Source organism: Cavia porcellus, unplaced genomic scaffold (assembly GCF_034190915.1).
Source record: "Cavia porcellus strain 051 isolate PalLab524CR breed Dunkin Hartley unplaced genomic scaffold, mCavPor4.1 scaffold_23, whole genome shotgun sequence".
In the NCBI taxonomy this organism is placed as follows: Eukaryota; Metazoa; Chordata; class Mammalia; order Rodentia; family Caviidae; genus Cavia; species Cavia porcellus.
This window is the reverse complement of record NW_026947506.1, coordinates 51609154-51616809: the sequence shown is the minus strand read 5'-3', so window position 1 is coordinate 51616809 and position 7656 is coordinate 51609154.

Genomic DNA, 7656 nt, shown 5'->3' with positions numbered 1-7656 from the left:
TCATGCTGTTCGCTGCCTGAGAAGCATTTTTCCGTGTTCATATCCTACAGATTTGACCCCATCTACATTCTGGAATATATCTGCCAACAGCTGCATCATAAAACATTTCTCAAAATGTGTTCCAGTGGCAGTGTAAGCGATTGAGCTTATTTAATTTTTTTCTCAGCATGGGAAAGACCTTAAAGGCATGACCCATTTTGTATAACTATATGAACATTCTGAGATGTTTAGACAACCTGTCTGGTGATATCAACAACACACAGCACTTCTGGGTGAGTACAATTGGTCCACAGGTGAATTCAGATCAAGAATTTAAGAATGAAACTGTCCATGCCCCATTTTCCCATTTCTAAAGATAACTAGAATAGCAAAAATATTCATAAACATTTCTAAGTGATGCTTAATCATTAAAATTTAAAAGAAAACAATTTTAACACACTAAATGTCTATCATTCTGGCTTATGTATACCTATAGTACACACAATATATACTGTAACAGACATTATTTTTTGACATACACTTATGTAATATGCAGTAATGTCAATCACTTAACCTTGAAAACAACTTCACTCATGAAATGGAAAACAATTATTCTTTGTGGTGAGTAGGAGTACTCCATTACCATAAAGGTTCAAACAGATTCATGCATTCACACTTAACAACAAAGTTAGGAAAACAAAAATAATTACACTACCAAAGCTGATCTTTTTGGTAATTACAGAGCCTGCTGAACATCTGCGAAAAAAGGACCAAAGGGATACCTCTTTTGTCAAAAAATAAAAATGCGGATGTCTGGAATCAATGAGGTATTCCCATGAAAAACGTCAATAATAAACATAAATCCTATTTTAAAAATTAATGTGACATTTACAAAGTATATTCATGCATCATTTTTCTTCCACTTTAGTTCACTTCGTACAGCTCAGACTGTCCCATTTTTCTTCCTGTGCTGCCACACTAAAATATATCAATATGTTGAATTATGTAGGTTTCCCCTGACAAATCTCAACCATTAGAGCTACATCCAGATGCTCCACCAACCTTCCTCGTAAGTATTTCAAGAACTTTCCTCTATTTTTAGTTTTAAAAAGCCTATCCAGATGAGATGTCATGGCACATGTTTGTTTCTGTGTGTATTTTGTGTGCACAAGTCAGCCAGAACCACATAACAGTGTGCAACCAGAGAGACAGAAGACATGCAAACAATCTTACACAGTGGTCCAAGTAACCCTAAATGTCTTAGATATCCAGATACTGAATTATCCTCTCAAAATAATCTCACCGCTGAGCAATGAGATAATGAGGTGATCTGTCACCACACTAACAATCAGTGACAGTTTTAGCAAATGAACACTAAAGCAGAATGTTGTGGCACTGTCATTACAGTGATAACGGAAGACACATAGTGGAAATAGTCACTGATCAAGGAACTGTGGGTTGGAATCCCTGTGACCTTAGAATCTTTCTAGAGGGCATTTGCATTGGCAGTGGAGTGTTGCTGGTTCGTGTGAAACCTTCAGACCATCTTTTCTATTATACTCCTCCATAATGTTTGGCTTTTTAGTGGTAATCTTTCAGCAAGCAAATTGTCTTTCCATCTTTGCAAGACATGGCTTAAGTGGCTCTTTCTTTCTGGACAAACTCAAAACATTTTAAATATTCTTTTGGGCCATTTGCTCTCAACAGAGATCTGGATGAAAGCCCTCAACAGTAACCATGCCACTACCTTAACATTGAACTGCCTTGAAATTTCTTCAACCAGATTAATTTAATTTCGGCCTTTCACAAAGCCTTTGAATATGAGCAAAGTGCAAACTAATTTTCTGCAAATGTAACACACACACACACACACACACACACACACTTTACATTTCCTATTACTCTCCCACTAGCCAGTTTTGAAACTGTTTTTTTTTTCACTTTTTTCAGTTTTAATAAAAAATACACAGCCGGTATCTCTAGGCCTTTCCAAATGATCTTACATGCCACTTATAAAGGCTTCGGAACCATATGGTCAGGTAGCAGCAACACAGCAATAACCCCACCTACCAGCACCAAACTCTTAGTTACTTTCTCTTCACTGGGAGAAATCACCTGACATCTACAAGTTAAAGGAATCCTTAGTCTATTGGAGACACATAGTTTTAAGGGTCTAAGTTAATACCATTATATGTATTTAATTTAAATACATTTGGTTATTGCTTACACTAGACGTTTCTTCTAACCCTCTAGTGCTTATAGTCTAGAGACTTCTGATGAGGTCACTGAATCATGGGTGTGTGACATTGAATTAGTTCCCTGAATGGTTTAGCATAGTTCTGTGTGGATAATTAGCATAGTTCTGGGTGTGAATGATGGGCTTAGTGGAGAGAGAAGATGCACCTGGGTTTGGGTGGCACCAACCGAGAGGCTTATAGCCTGAATCAAATAAAAAGTGAAAGGAGGAGGAAGTCTTGCTGCTTCTTACCTGCCATTCCATGCAGTGTATATTCGCTCTCAGGTTCCTCTGCCATGACTTCTTGCTTTGGGGCCAGATGACTGTGGACTCAAACTTCTACAAAATGTGAGCTAAAAGACACCTTACCTCCTTTAACTTGTGGGTGTTGAGTATTTTGTCCCAGCAATAAATAGGTAACTAAGACACACTTACACTTGAACTGCAAGTTTTAACTAAGTTAAAAATGGTGGAATGATTGAACATGCAGCTAGTTCAACTTGCTCCAGAAATATTACTTGAATTAAAGGATAAAATAAATGTTACACATGAGACCTGGATCCAGAATGGACATAATATTTGATGTGTGGAAACTGTAAGTTAAAGTACTGTTAACTCACATGGCAAAATATTAGGACACTCAGAGGCACAGAGCACCTTGGCATAAAGTGTGAAGCAGAGGCCATGAAAAACCATAGGAAATGAATGTAGAGCCAGTGTACACCTGTCCTCCATCTCTGCAGGTGCTATGCAGATACTACATTCCATAGACATTAAACCTGAGAGATATCAAGTACATCAATGCTGAGAGCTAGACATTAGTGGAGGAAACACTGTGTGATGAACAGTTTCAGGAAAGCAGGCAGCCTTGAATGTATTCCTCCAGCAGAGGGTGAGGAGCTTTTTCTCTGATATCAGGCTGTCCAAGAGATTTGGCCCCCAGGTGTTGCCCAAAGCCCTGCAAAGGAAAACCTGATTTCACTGCCAAATTCTCACAGTGGAGCCCAGTAGTTAAATGGAAGTTTTGCTCACATACAATAATTCAGTCCAGGGAATGCCAGGGTCACCCATGTATTTCAGGGAATCCTCTGACAAGAGAGATCATTGTAACAGGAACAAAGGAATTTGTGGGAGTGCTAGAAATTCAGGAGCAAATTAGAAGTTTAAAAGTATTTCAATACCAGGTTGAAAAAGTTCAATTCAAGGAATAACTAATATTTAATCAGAGCCCAGGGAAAAAGTCAAAAATGTAAAGAGGACGGAAATTTGACATTAGTGAAGAAGTACAAGTCTGAAAAATGCAATATTTGAATAAACAAACTATAAGAAAAACTAGAGGAAATATCAAGGACTTTAAAAGAAGAGGGAGTTTTCAGACTTTAAAGACCACCCCAAGGAGATGAAAAAGTCAATAACAAACCTGTCTGTTCTTTCAGCATCCCTAAGATAGAGATGCCTTTAAAAGCTTCCAGAGAAGGGGGCGTGGCTATAGCTGGTTATTTATGAGGTATGTAATATGGGGACAACAGAGTTAAGAGCAACACTAGAAATGAGAGGAGCTTTGTGAAAACTGGCATCAACCTGCAAATCTATGTTTTATTAAAAACTATATTTTGCTTTACAGGCTGGCTTCTTAAAATTATCTATTTGGCCTTTCACAAGAGAAAGTTTTCCAGTAGAACAGGGGAGCACAGGACAGAGGAAACAAAAGAATCTAGGACAGTGAGGACACTCACAACAGAGCCCTATGGAAGACAGACTTCAAGGAGCTATTCCAGGGAAAGTGAAGCAGCAGGCCTAAGGACAAGCCTGTCCCTCTAAGGTAGGAAAGCCTGTGAGGGCGGTCTCCTGTAGAAAACTGAAGCAAGGGTGTTTTAGAATGTGAACAATGTCCTGGCAGGCATGTGACTAATGTTACAGCATTGCAGGGATAGTTGTTAAGAAGACTGTCCCATTAAGAATAGAAAATTGACCTCCCTCAAAGAGGAAGAATGTGAAAACAGAAAGAGCGCTGGGGTTACTTATCGTACTTGGTTTTGTGAACTAATGCTCCTTAGGGATCATCCAGCAGCAGTGCAGAGCTGTGTACATTTCAGAAATATTTTAGATAAAGAATTAAATTGTACAAAGAGGCAGAACAGTGTGACTGTTATTACATAACCTAGCAGTAAACAATAGTCATAAATGATAATTAGTTATTTAGTTTAAAATATATGATCTAAATAAATACAAAAAACAAAAATAAGACTGTATGATGCATCTGAAGGAAATTGGGGAGAATAAAGTCATTCTAGAAAGAGGAAGCTAAACATTCACCTGTTATGATTGAAAAACAACGGACAGTGCTAAAGACTGATGTGTTAAATTGTTTACTTTGATTTTTAAAAAGATTAAAAAATTAAAGCCAAATATTTCATACAAACCTTTAACACTGTGCCCATATTACCACAATGGAACTTAAATATCAGAAACCCTTAAAAATGGAAATTACTAACTCAAAGACTTTGTGGAGCAAACTTAAAACATCTCAGGAAAATACAAGATACATTAAAAATGCAGAAAAGGAAGTCTATGGTAACAGACTGGCTCCTCATTATATTTGTTTAGAAATCATGGCAGAAACAAATAGATGTACTCAATTTCTTATCAACTATTTACTTACATGCTTGAGATAAGTGTTTTTCCTCTGCTCATACACTAGGAATAAAAAAAGAAATAAACCTAGTTAAATTATTGTAATACAAATGCCTTAGAAAAGTACATTGAACTGGCTACAAAATATCTGATGGATTGTAAATATACAGAATATACAAAATGAGTATTTTACTTTTAAATGTAAATCATCTAGTGCTGTGGATATAGTTCAGTGGCACAGTGCCTGCCTGGCAAGCACAAGGTAGTGAGTTAGAACTGGGTACCAAAATCAGCCAATCATCTGCCAAGACATGTTTGATAAAGTGAAAACTAAATATTTATTTATACCTTCTGTTTACCTTAAACAATGACAGACTGTCCGTACATGAAAGAAAATTGTACAACTGGATCCTCGGGGAACATTAGGTAATAGAAAAAAAATAACTTATTACGTGTCTCTCCTTTTACCAGACTTTCCTGAGTAAATACACAGTATTTTGTAATTGTATATTGCTTTACAGCTTAATTACAAATATCTAATAGCTGTCGGCTCTATGAACAAGTTTCTGGTTAGGCACTGTTGTCTTTCTGCTCTAGAATTCATAACCTACTAAGTTAATGCAGATGTTACTAAAACTATTAGTGATTCATTAGACAACTGTAAATTAATCCACCTGAAATATCGAGCTTGAAATGAATGTGCTAATCTAACTGAACAGCCTCTCAATAGCACACAAATTCATTATGGCCTAATGAAGTACATAAAGCAAACACTCCAGAGTTACATGGGCCACCGCAGCATTTCCCATACTGTTTCATCTAAAGCTAGACATCTGCATATTCCTTTCCCCTGAAGAGGAGTGTGGATCTGTTTGTATTTTATTCCACACTCTACATGTGAGAGGCACATATATCTCCTGAAGAAATGGAAAAACACAACAATGCTAATCAGAAATGACCAGCTGAAAAAGAAAATTGTACAGAAATGGAAATATAGATAAGAATCCCCATTTTTCACTGTGCTGCATTTTTCCAAGTATTACAGGGGGTTCATTCCTTAAATTTTTACTCTTGTAATCAACTGGAAAATTTTGTCATATATCACAGTTTTAACAACGCAATAAAACAACAGCAACAACAACAACAAAGGCAATTTATCCAAACATGAAGAAGAGAAGTTAGGTTTCACAAAGTCCTGCAAATCTGATCCTCACTCTGGAGTAAGCAGGACACAATAATTTACAGTAGTTGCACACATTGCCTTACCCCTTAGGAAATGTCAGAGTATGTTTACACAGATTTTCTTCATAGGATCAAAACATTTTTGGTAACTCAAAATTTCTGAGAATACCATCAATCCTAAATCTGGTGTGAGGTAGGCTCACTTGATTATAGCACTGTAACAGTGAGATCGAAGGGATGACTCAGTTTGACTCTCGTTGGCTATATCCACATATATACCTATCTGCATATCTGTAGCTATGATTTTAAAAATATGATGACAAGATAATCTAAGTGTAAACTAAGTTTTATTATTTCTCCTTAAAACATTTCCTGTGGAACAAGGGGAAAGGAACAAAATACTACAGAAAAATAAGTTTAAATCCATGACCCCTTCCTTAATCATGTGGCCTGCTGTAGTGATGATGAGGCAGCAAAATGTGTTAACAGAGAGTAGACAAGCTCTCAATTGTAGAGTGACATTAAAAGAAAGTATATAATCAGATATTAAAAGGAAAATGCACATTTAAAAAATTGAAAAACTGAATCCAATATGTAATTTCTTGTAAATATTCGTATAATGTATCAACCATGTAAAATGACAATAGTTTTCAGCCTGATCATTGATGGGGAAGCGTAGTCTTACCATATGTTTGACATTTGCTCAGGAAAATTGTGCGTATCTTTGGATCATCTGCAGGGTTTAATTTCAAAGCTCCTTCTACAAAGAAACACACACACACACAAAAAAAAGTCATGACTTCATTCAGTAGAAACGTATATAGTTTTCAAAACAGCTTCCCAATACCTTTAAATCATGTTATCAGCATTGTAAAATGTTTTTAGTTATGAATGTGAATGAAGTAAAATGAAGGCAACAATATAAGGATTCTCCCAGAGAACTGTAAAGCTGTAGAATCCCTTTTCACATACAGAATCAAACAGGCTGTATCTTAGACTTATTATTGTAAAATTTTACCTAAATAATGTAATGTAGCTTTTCCATGAACCAAGTGCACTTTAAGATGAATATATGGCCTAGGATGGCCTTCTCTGCTGGTATTACTGGCACATTTCAGGAACGGTTTTGAGTAAAAAACACTTGCTCTCGCATTGTGGATGCACTGTTACATACCAGTTCAATGTGACAAATGTTTAAAAACATCAAACGTTCTTTAGACCATGAATCACATGGCTAATTCTAGCTGCATTCAACAAGACAACTCATTTTGATAGCTGTGCTTTTAGGAGACTATACATGATGGCAGATCTAGGATTAAAATCCTATGTGCTAATCTGTAAACACCTTTCTGAGAAAAACTGTTTTTTAGAAACTTGTCCATGTACATACATTTTTGATTCTTCTTTCTGCCCAGAAGTCCAACTTGGAACTAGATTGGGAAAGTCTTGTTTTTAGTAGATACTATAAAACAGAGTCTTAAACTTCAATAATACATAATTTGCTATTATAAGGAATAATAAAAGTCATTATGGTGTGTGCTGTGACTGTCCTCAAAAATCTCAGGCTACTTAACTAGTTTTGTAACAAACTGTACCAATATTCAAAAAAAACTAGTGGTTAAGCA